General features: G+C 42.6%; 1 pseudogene; it reads right to left on the bottom strand.

Annotated features, from left to right (window-relative positions):
- Window positions 1–7,661: 7,661 nt before the first annotated feature.
- LOC147800489 (uncharacterized) lies at window positions 7,662–11,647 on the bottom strand (annotated as a pseudogene).
- Between the last annotated feature and the right edge of the window lie 741 nt (window positions 11,648–12,388).

Genomic DNA, 12,388 nt, shown 5'->3' on the forward strand with positions numbered 1-12,388 from the left:
TAATTCTGACTTTTCGTTATTGCGGTTGTGACACAGACATTCCTTATATTTGGGCAGAAAAGATCCACAATTTATCAATATCTTTGCAATCTTGGTGTCATCTGACAGGCAGATGTTACTCCATCTATACTCCATCTATTCATGTAAGTAACATATCCATATTTGCAGCGAAATATCTGCAAAAGGAAGTGCGAGTTCTTGCCTTACTGCTTGTCATTTTTGCGTAATTATGACTTTACGTTATTTCAGGTCTCGATGTGATATCGACCTTCCTTATATTTGGGCAGAAAAGAACAACAAATTATCAATATCTTGCAATCTTGGTGTCATCTGACAGGGCAGATGTGCCTCTATATATTCATGTAAGTTTCATTTCCATATTTGCAGTAGTTAGCGAAATATCTGAAAAGGGAAGTGCAAGTTCTAGTCGGAGTGCTTAAATATTTTTGCGATAACCTAAATTTACGCTATTGCGGGCTTCCTTGTTGCACAAAGAATGCTTCCAATATTCGAAAAGAAAAGATCTCAAAAAGTACCCAAAGTTTGCAATCTTGATGTCATCCGAAAGGCAGATGTGCCTCTACCTGTTCATGTAAGTTTCATATCCATATTTGCAGTAGTTAGGGAAATATCTGCAAAAAGAAGTGCGAGTTCTTGTCTGATTGCTTAATGTTTTTGCTTAATTCTGACTTTTCGTTATTGCAGGTCTTGTTGTGACACAGATATTAATTATATTCGGGCAGAAAACATCTACAAATTATCTATATATTGCAATCTTGGTGTCATCTGAAAGGGCAGATGTGCCTCCATCTATTCATGTAAGTAACATATCCATATTTGCAGTAGTTAGCGAAATATCTGAAAAAGGAAGTGCGAGTTCTTGTCTGACTGCTTAATGTTTTTGCGTAATTCTGACTTTTCGTTATATCGGGTCTCGTTGTGACACAGACATTCCATATATTCGGGCAGAAAACATCTACAAACTATCAATATCATGCAATCTTGGTGTCATCTGACAGGGCAGATGTGCCTCCATCTATTCATGTAAGTAACATATCCATATTTGCAGTAGTTAGGGAAATATCTGCAAAAAGAAGTGCGAGTTCTTGTATGACTGCTTAATGTTTTTGCGTAATTCTGGTCTTTTCGTTATTGCGGGTCTTGTTGTGACACAGATATTCCTTATATTCGGGAAGAAAACATCTACAAACAATCAATATTATGCAATCTTGATGTCATCTGACAGGGCAGATGTGCCTGTACCTGTGTATGTAAGTTTCATATCCATATTTGCAGTAGTTAGGGAAATATCTGCAAAAGGAAGTGCGAGTTCTTTTCTGACTGCTTAATGTTTTTGCGTAATTCTGACTTTTCGTTATTGCGGGTCTGGTTGTGACAAAGACATTCCTTATATTCGGGCAGAAAACATCTACAAATTATCAATAACTTGCAATCTTGGTGTCATCTGAAAGGGCAGATGTGCCTCCATCTATTCATGTAAGTAACATATCCATATTTGCAGTAGTTTGGGAAATACCTGCAAAAAGAAGTGCGAGTTCTTGACTGACTGCTTAATGTTTTTGCGTAATTCTGACTTTTCGTTATTGCGGGTCTCGTTGTGACACAGACATTCCATATATTAGGGCAGAAACGATATAAAAATTATCTGTATCTTGCAATCTTGATGTCATCTGACAGGGCAGATGTGCCTCCATCTATTCATGAAAGTTGCATATCCATATTTGCTGTAAGCAGCGAAATATCTGAAAAAGGAAGTGCAAGTTCTAGTCGGAGTGCTTAAATATTTTTGCAATAACCTAAATTTACGCTATTGTGGGCTTCCTTGTTGCACAAAGAATGCTTCATATATTCGAAAAGAAAAGGTCTCAAAAAGTACCCAAAGCATGCAATCTTGATGTCATCTGACAGGGCAAATGTGCCTGTACCTGTTCATGTAAGTTTCATATCCATATTTGCAGTAGTTAGGGAAATGTCTGCAAAAAGAAGTGCGAGTTCTTTCTCTGACTGCTTAATGTTTTTGCGTAATTCTGACTTTTCGTTATTGCGGGTCTTGTTGTGATACAGACATTCCTTATATTCGGGCAGAAAAGATCTACAAATTATCAATATCTTGCAATCGTGGTGTCATCTGACAGGCAGATGTTACTCCATCTATTCATGTAAGTTTCATATCCATATTTGCAGTAGTTAGGGAAATATCTGCAAAAAGAAGTGCGAGTTCTTGTCTGACTGCTTAACGTTTTTTTGTAATTCTGACTTTACGTTATTTCGGGTCTCGTTGTGATACAGACATTCCTTATATTCGGGCAGAAAAGATCTACAAATTATCAATATCTTGCAATCTTGGTGTCATCTGACAGGCAGATGTTACTCCATCTATTCATGTAAGTTTCATATCCATATTTGCAGTAGTTAGGGAAATATCTGCAAGAGGAAGTGTGAGTTCTTGTCCGACTGCTTAATGTTTTTGGGCAATTCTGACTTTTCGTTATTGCAGGTCTTGTTGTAACACAGACATTCCTTATATTAGGGCAGAAACGATCTAAAATTTATCTGTATCTCGCAATCTTGATGTCATCTGACAGGGCAGATGTGCCTCCATCTATTCATGTAACTTTCATATCCATATTTGCAGTAGTTAGCTAAATATCTGAAAAGTGCAAGGTCTAGTCGGAGTGCTTAAATATTTTTACATAAAGCTGACTTTACGCTGTTGCAGGACTTCTTTTTGCACAAAATATGCTTCATATATTCGAAAAGAAAAATCACAAAAAGTTCCCAAGGCATGCAATCTTGATGTCATCTGACAGAGCAGATGTGCCTCCATCTATTCATGAAAGTTGCATATCCATATTTGCTGTAAGCAGCGAAATATCTGAAAAAGGAAGTGCGAGTTCTTGTCTGACTGCTTAATGTTTTTGCGTAATTCTGACTTTTCGTTATTGCGGGTCTTGTTGTGACACAGACATTCCTTATATTCGGGCAGAAAAGATCTACAAATTATCAATATCTTTGCACTCTTGGTGTCATCTGACAGGCAGATGTTACTCCATCTATTCATATAGCGAAATATCTGCAAAAGGAAGTGCGAGTTCTTGCCTTACTGCTTGTCATTTTTGCGTAATTATGACTTTACGTTATTTCGGGTCTCGTTGTGATACCGACCTTCCTTTTATTTGGGCAGAAAAGAACTACAAATTATCAATATCTTGCAATCTTGGTGTCATCTGACAGGCAGATGTTACTCCATCTATCCATGTAAGTAACATATCCATGTTTGCAGTAGTTAGGGAAATATCCGTCTGCAAAAGGAAGTGCGAGTTCTTGTCTGACTGCTTAATATTTTTGCCTTAACCTGACTTTACGCAATTGCGGGACTTCTTGTCGCACAAAGATTGCTTCATATATTCGAAAAGAAAAGATCTACAAACTATCAATATCATGCATTCTTGGTGTCATCTGAATGGGCAGATGTTCTTTCATTTATTCATGTAAGTTTCATATCCATATTTGCAGTAGTTAGGGAAATATCTGCAAAAAGAAGTGCGAGTTCTTGTCTGACTGCTTAATGTTTTTGCGTAATTCTGACTTTTCGTTATTGCGGGTCTTGTTGTGACACAGACATTCCTTATATTCGGGCAGAAAACATCCACAAATTATCGATATCTTGCAATCTTGGTGTCATCTGAAAGGGCAGATGTTACTCCATCTATTCATGTAAGTAACATATCCATATTTGCAGTAGTTAGGGAAATATCTGCAAAAAGAAGTGCGAGTTCTTGACTGACTGCTTAATGTTTTTGCGTAATTCTGACTTTTCGTTCTTGCGGGTCTTGTTGTGACACAGACATTCCTTATATTCGGGAAGAAAACATCTACAAATTATCTATATATTGCAATCTTGGTGTCATCTAACAGGGCAGATGTGCATGTGCAAATTTACGCTATTGTGGGCTTCTTTTTGCACAAAATATGCTTCATATATTCGAAAAGAAAAATCACAAAAAGTTCCCAAGGCATGCAATCTTGATGTCATCTGACAGGGCAGATGTGCCTGTACCTGTTCATGTAAGTTTCATATCCATATTTGCAGTAGTTAGGGAAATATCTGCAAAAAGAAGTGCGAGTTCTTGTCTGATTGCTTAATGTTTTTGCTTAATTCTGACTTTTCGTTATTGCAGGTCTTGTTGTGACACAGATATTCCTTATATTCGGGAAAAAAAACATCTACAAACAATCAATATTATGCAATCTTGATGTCATCTGACAGGGCAGATGTGCCTGTACCTGTTCATGTAAGTTTCATATCCATATTTGCAGTAGTTAGGGAAATATCTGCAAAAAGAAGTGCGAGTTCTTGTCTGACTGCTTAATGATTTTCTGTAATTCTGACTTTTCGTTATTGCGGGTCTGGATGTGACAAAGACATTCCTTATATTTGGGCAGAAAACATCTACAAATTATCTATATATTGCAATCTTGGTGTCATCCGACAGGCAGATGTTACTCCATCTATTCATGTAAGTAACATATCCATGTTTGCAGTAGTTAGGGAAATATCTGCAAAAGGAAGTGCGAGTTCTTGTCTGACTGCTTAATATTTTTGCGTTAACCTGACTTTACGCAATTGCGGGACTTCTTGTCGCACAAAGATTTTTTCATATATTCGAAAAGAAAAGATCTACAAACTATCAATATCATGCAATCTTGGTGTCATCTGAATGGGCAGAGGTTCTTTCATTTATTCATGTAAGTAACATATCCATATTTGCAGTAGTTAGGGAAATATCTGCAAAAGGAAGTGCGAGTTCTTGTCTGACTGCTTAATATTTTTGCGTTAACCTGACTTTACGCAATTGCGGGACTTCTTGTCGCACAAAGATTGCTTCATATATTCGAAAAGAAAAGATCTATAAACTATCAATATCATGCAATCTTGGTGTCATCTGAATGGTCAGAGGTTCTTTCATTTATTCATGTAAGTTTCATATCCATATTTGCAGTAGTTAGGGAAATATCTGCAAGAGGAAGTGTGAGTTCTTGTCTTACTGCTTGACATTTTCGTGTAACCACTGTAATAATGGATATGCAACTTACATGAATAGATGAAAGAACATCTGCCCATTCAGATAACACCAAGATTTCAATATATAGATAATTTGTAGATGTTTTCTGCCCGAATATAAGGAATATCTGTGTCACAACCAGACCCGCAATAACGAAAAGTCAGAATTACGCAAAAACATTAAGCAGTCAGACAAGAACTCGCACTTCCTTTTGCAGATATTTCCCTAACTACTGCAAATATGGATATGTTACTTACATGAATAGATGGAGGCACATCTGCCCTTTCAGATGACACCAAGATTGCAATATATAGATAATTTGTAGATGTTTTCTGCCCGAATATAAGGAATATCTGTGTCACAACAAGACCCGCAATAACGAAAAGACCAGAATTACGCAAAAACATTAAGCAGTCATACAAGAACTCGCACTTCTTTTTGCAGATATTTCCCTAACTACTGCAAATATGGATATGAAACTTACATGAACCGGTACAGGCACAACCGCCCTGTCAGATGACACCAAGATTGCAATGTATAGATAATTTGTAGATCTTTTCTGCCCGAATATAAGGAATGTGTTTGTCACAACAAGACCTGAAATAACGTAAAGTCAGAATTACGCGAAAATGTCAAGCAGTAAGGCAAGAACTCGCACTTCCTTTTGCAGATATTTCGCTAACTACTGCAAATATAGATATGTTACTTACATGAACAGGTACAGGCACATCTGCCCTGTCAGATGACATCAAAATTGCATGATATTGATAGTTTGTAGATCTTTTCTGCCCGAATATAAGGAATGTCTGTGTCTCAACCAGACCCGCAAAAACGTAAAGTCAGAATTAAGCGAAAATGTCAAGCAGTGAGGAAGGAACTCGCACTTCCTTTCGCAGATATTTCCCTAACTACTGAAATTATGAATATGCAACTTACATGAATAGATGGAAGAACATCTGCCCATTCAGATGACATCAAGATTGCATGATATTGATAGTTTGTAGATCTTTTCTGCTCAAATATAAGGAATGTCTGTGTCACAACCAGACCCACAATAAACAAAAGTAAGAATTATGCAAAAACATTAAGCAGTCAGACAAGAATTCGCACTTCTTCTTGCAGATATTTCCCTAACTACTGCAAATATGGATATGAAACTTACATGATCAGGTAGAGGCACATCTGCCTTTCAGATGACATCAAGATTGCAAGCTTTGGGTAGTTTTTGAGATCTTTTCTTTTCGAATATACGAAGCATTCTTTGTGCAACAAGGAAGCCCACAATAGCGTAAAGTCAAGTTATCGCAAAAATATTCTGAGACAACAAACAAAATAGCCACTGAGACTAAGGTTTGAGTTTTTGGCACGTTATTCCAAGCCACTGGTTTATTTGTCTTTGACACTAAAAAGTTTGGCAAAATTAGCTTAAACGGGCAGGCTTGCCCCAATCTGCCAAGCTTGGCATCCACGGGCCCGAATCCTTGGCAGGCTTGCCAACCATTCGCCTTAAGGCTATAGGAATATTTATCAAAGTTAAACGCTAGCCCCACCAGAAAGAGAGGGTGCTAGTCACAAAATGCTTATAATTTGTCGAATGTCATGTCTGGAACAATTAACAAAAGATTTGCAAAGCACGCCGTTTTTTCCACCGTTTGAAAATACGGTTGGAAGAAGCCCCACCTGAACAAGAGGGTGCTTGGCGTAGGGTTCCTAAGATTAAACAGCAAGTATTAACTGTAAACATCAAAATTCAAAGTTTAATTGAAACCTATTTACTAATATAATTTGATTATCATGTTAGCCAAAATCGAGGCACTCCCCGTCGCTTCCGGCAAATTTCTGCCACACGCGCCAAACGCGCCCCACCGGAACGACAGGCAAGTGCATCTCCCTATTAACGCCCCTAGAATTGAATTATAATAACAATAGTAAAGAGGACCATCGCTATGAACCCTTTGAGTGGGATAAACTCAATTACACTCAATTAAAGGCAGCGCAAATGCAATCCCGAGGATTCGACCGAAAGTGCATGTTACCCGTATGGGACAGGTGAACCCCATCATATCTGTACAATGAGAATTCGGACCATTTAAACTGCGGATGATGTAGCACTGACACGCCCTTGCGACGGCTGAGGGAGCGCGCCCATCTATTCACGGCCCGCCGTTTCATCTTCATTTTCGCTGGATTAATGGTCCCAAAGTAACAAGCTCGCGGTAGTATATCAGACCACACTAATTTAGCCTGGGGATACTTAGCACTACATTCTTTCATGAATAAGGTTATCCGCTGCCGCATGCTGAAAAAATCAGTATCGCCCAAATCATTAGTGCCAATGTGAACGATCAGCATGGCCGGTCGAGGGCACTTAGCTTCCAGGTCAGATAACAATTGATTTATATCACTGTATCGGGCTCCGCCCAGACCGTTCCAGCGTACTGGTGGACTGCATTCCAGCCTGACTGCCGCTCTGCGGATGATGGAATCCCCAATGATCCACACATCCCCTGTAAACAACGGGTGGGAACAAGTGAGACAAAATGGTGGACAAAACGCGGAATTAAACAGCTGAAATTAAACGCCAGGCAGCTAGCAAAGTACAATTGGACGGATATAAAGTTGAGCGGCATTTGAACGCCAACGGCCCATTGCCTTAACTTCATCCAACGAAAAACCCAAGGACGCTGCAGTAGACGCCGCCCCAATGCGGAAGGAGTGTGCAATAAATGATGAGCCTCCAAGGCCCAAGAAAATCAGAACCCGTTTCAATGTGGCGTTAAACTGATACTGGGTAAGGGGATCGCCCCCAAAATGACAGAAAAAACTACCCTCCTGCTTCGGACGCATCTGGGCGTAGACTGTGAGGGCTCGCACTGGACAGATGGTTTCGTCCCCTGAGCGAACTAATTTCACAATCTGAGGATTACCCATTTGGTTATTCTTTGTGTACCTGAAGGTGACTAAAACGGAAGCACTGTCCTGCCCCACATTTATAAATTCGACGTCCGAAGCCAAAATAAGTGAGTGTTGCACGTTTGTTTTTGAAATGGCGGCAAACTCGCTTATACGCATGAAACAAAAGAATGCACATAACATGACCGCGTGGAAAAGTGCGACTTCGTAATGATCTTTGCACACGTGTGGGAGTGCTTGAATGATACAGGCCAGAACTGGCAAGGTCATAGGCCATCGTTCGTCAATAACGGGATTATCCCTACGGCAACCCGACAATAATTTCGTCACCAAAAAATCTTTCGTTGGGTCCGGCCAACCGGAAATTTTGTGATAATAACCCACCCCGGAAACGTAAGTTGCGATAGTTGATGGTGCAAGACGCTGCAGTGACAGCCATGCAATAAATCGCAGAACATCAGCAAGCGAGGACGGAGAACAGGCATCAATTTGTTGGCATCGAAATGAACAAAACGCCCGCCAGCCAGACTGATATGTCTTATGAGTATTTGATGCCGATGCAGCTAGTAATAGGCGGTTGATCTCACCTTGTATTACACTTGGAGAAGATTGGCGATCGGCGTCATTGTTATGTCCGCCTTCGGTGCTAGTGCACGGAAACGGTTCACCTGAAAACGTGAGAGGGAGCCCGCAATTTCATTATGCACGCCGGGTATATGATAGGCTTTAAATGTAATGTTGTACCGCAAGCACTGGCATACGAAAAAACGCACAAGATGCATGATCTTATCGCAATGTGACGATTGCTTGTTAATGATATTTACCACGGCTTCGTTATCAGAACGGAAACGCACCTTTCGATTGGCCAACTGCGGGGCCCAACAATTCACTGCGACAACCACAGGGTAAAATTCACAATATGCTATTGATGGCGACAGGGCTAGCAACTCACAAGGCCATCGCCCTTGAAACCAATGGCCGCCAAAGAACCCGCCAAAGCCAATGCTGGCTGCGGCATCAGTGAACAACTCTAATGTATCATTATCCTGCCAGTCCTGGTCGCGAAACGTAGATACCCCATTAAAGTGATCTAGGAACTCTAACCACATGAGCAGGTCAAGTTTCGCACCCGGCGTTATTCGCACTTTGTGATGTGGTTTCCTTAGTCCACGAGTTAAGCCAATCAAACGCCTGATAAACGCCCTACCTGGAGCTATAGCACGACAGACGAAGTTTAGTGAACCCAATAAGGACTGAATTTTCCTCAAAGACAACTTGTTCCGCCCCAAAACTGACTGGATTTGTGATCGAAGGGCGTTAATCTTATTACCGGGCACGCGGACTTTGCGCTTTACTGCATCGATCTCTAAACCGAGGTAGGTGATTTTTTGACAAGGGCCCTCTGTTTTCTCTTCCGCAAGTGGCACACCTAGTTGCGCGCAAACTTCCTTAAAAGTACTAATAAGTACTTCACAGTGTGACACGGATCCACCAATGAAAAGAAAATCATCTAAGTAATGTGTGATAGAGGTTGTTTCCAAAACCCGCTTAATGTGGAATTCTAAAAAAGTGCTGAATGTTTCAAACAACGCACATGAGATAGAACAGCCCATGGGTAAACACTTATCGTAATAAAACATGTTCTGAAATTGAAAACCCAGCAGCTCATAGTCGGAAGGGGCAACGGGAAGCAGCCGAAAAGCCGATTTTATGTCCGTTTTTGCCAACCAAGCGTTGGGACCCACAGACATAACTAAATCAACAGCTACATCGAACGGCGTGTAATGGACTTTACACTCGTCTTTATTTATAAAGTCATTAACAGAGCCACCTGAAGGGAATGACAAGTGCTGGATAAGACGAAAAGCGCCAGGTTGTTGCTTAGGGACCAGCCCGGTGGGCGAACACTGAAGATTTGGAAAGGGCCGATGACTAAATGGTCCTGCCACCCTGCCTAACGCGATTTCGCTCTGCAGCTTTTTATGAACCACCTCAGGCCTATCTGCTGCCGACTTAAGGCAATCGGAATCTTTTTTCTCCCTAGGACCTTGAAAACAAAGTGAAACCCATGTGAAAAACCATGACTAAGCGTTTCAGCTGCCGACTTGTCAGGATAATGTGTTAACCACTGCTTTAACACGTCTAATTTAATGGGCGTTGGGAGCCCGAAAATGGGTTTGCTTATCCCCTCGTTGACCAACTGACTGTTGAGTAACGTTTGCACTCGAACTGGCCGCTGAACCACTGGTAGTCGGCCGCGGTGTCTGTTGCATGTTCGGCGCGGCAGACGGATACTTCGTGTAGCCCGTGTACGTTGCACCGGCAGGGACGGAGGATTGCCCTGCCGTGTTACCGCGAGGCGTGGGCCCGAGTCCCACGCTCACCGAACACGAAGACGCGCTGTGCCCTAGCTTACCACAGCGACTGCAACTGTGCGCGTAACGGCAGGAGTTCCACCGACAGCCGTGGGGGGAATTGAACGCAAAGCAGACGGGTTTTTGCGCCGCTTGGTTTCGAGCTACCGTTGCGGGGGAATTTGCCACGGGCAGGAAACTTCCTGCCGCCGCAACTGTCACCCAAAGCTCCATATCCATTGTTGCCCACGAGCGCGATGGATTTTTTTCCATGCGTAATCTGAATTGCTCATCGTAATTACGCCAACCAAGCCCTGGAAATTGCACAGCTGCTGTCCGAACAACTCTAGCATATTTCAGCAACTCAAGGAAACGGGCAGGATGGCGCGTTGTGTGAATTGCCATGAACACATGAAATGCGCTTGTCCACTTATCAAACGAGTCAAGTTTGCGTGGGGTAGGTGTCACCGGCCGGAACACCACTTTGCCTCGCTCCACCGCAACGGTCAATTCGGAACCGGTGTCTGAAGCGGCCAGAACCCTGGTGGCATTATCGCGATACAACGATGCCAATTCTACATATTGCCCGTTTCAAATTTTTTCTTTTATGGCTGGAGGAACATGGACATCAATGGCAGAATCATTCCCGAGGGATTGTAGGGGTGCAGGCCTACCCATGCCGGAATAAGCCGAAAGTGGGAAAGGTTCCCCCGCTTGAGCGATCTGATTGAAGCCTAGGGCCATGTCATTAGTTTCATTTGGGAGGATGGTTTGAATTGCCGGTGTAACTGTGTTAGCGAGCATTACATCCCTACCGGCCGAATCGGTAATGCCCGGCCTACTGACAACGTTACTGACCCCGTTGCAAACAGCCGAATTCAGACCTAGGCCTACGCCTATGCTAGGATTAGCTATATTGTTAACTACAGAGTCCTGCTGCTGAGGCTGCAGACCACGAGCAACTCCTTGGATGGACTCACCACTTGACGGGCCTCCGCCGGGCGCAGCTGGATCCCCGCTGAAACTGCCCGCCGGGACATCCACCGCTTGGGCGGGCGCTGGCTGTGCTATGGCCGGAGTGTGTCGCTCCCCGGCAGGCCGACTGCATGCAGTGATGAGTGGTGCGATGTTGACCGGACCGGCTGCGCTGTCCCCCGCGGTGCTCTCCGTAGCAGCCCCGGTGCCCATCGAAACTGAGGCCTGTGCACCTTGAGGTCCCCGGCGATGTCCTCGGGCATACGGTGGAGGTGACTGGCAGGCCTGCCTCTTCTGCTGCCGTTTCGGGCGCGGCATCCTTAATTGCCTGAGCGGTGCTGGCTTGAAATTCCCGTGACCGGCAACCCGCTTTCGTTCACAGCCGTTGTTTGATGGACCAAAGAAAATTCCAACTTAAACTGCACAAAACAGTCGATGGATCCTGAAGTGTCCAGGAGTTGCTCCCAATAAATATTTCCCAAAACGGTGAAACGCCGGCAAAAAACGAGGGGAATAAACGCGTTTTTCGTTTCGCAAGATTTATTTTTGACGCAGCGGCTTCGGAAGTCAGTGCCAAAGTGGCCTGTGCGCGCAAACCGTTTTGGCGCGGTCCCTTGATTGGGACAATTGTATAACAATTTCCGCCTGTGCAAAATGAAGTTACATATCGCTATGATTATGAATCACCTTGGCCTCCTTCCAGCAAGGAGTGCCGGTTACCGGGTGTCTTTACTTCAGCCCTAATATTTACTTCACCATGGCAACAAACAGCTGATCGAGCGAGAGATTGACAACAAACGTTTGCCTGCCCAGAATAATGCATTTTATTTTGTATTGATAAAATAGAATATTTAAACACTCCGACTAGAACTTGCACTTCCTTTTTCAGATATTTCGCTAACTACTGCAAATATGGATATGCAACTTACATGAATAGATGGAAGAACATCTGCCCTGTCAGATGACACCAAGATTGCAATATATAGATAATTTGTAGATGTTTTCTGCCCGATTATCAGGAATATCTGTGTCACAACAAGACCCGCAATAACGTAAAGT

This window comes from Acanthaster planci, linkage group LG01 (genome assembly GCF_054643075.1).
Source record: "Acanthaster planci isolate LZ-2023a linkage group LG01, COTS_SCS, whole genome shotgun sequence".
NCBI classification, from domain to species: Eukaryota; Metazoa; Echinodermata; class Asteroidea; order Valvatida; family Acanthasteridae; genus Acanthaster; species Acanthaster planci.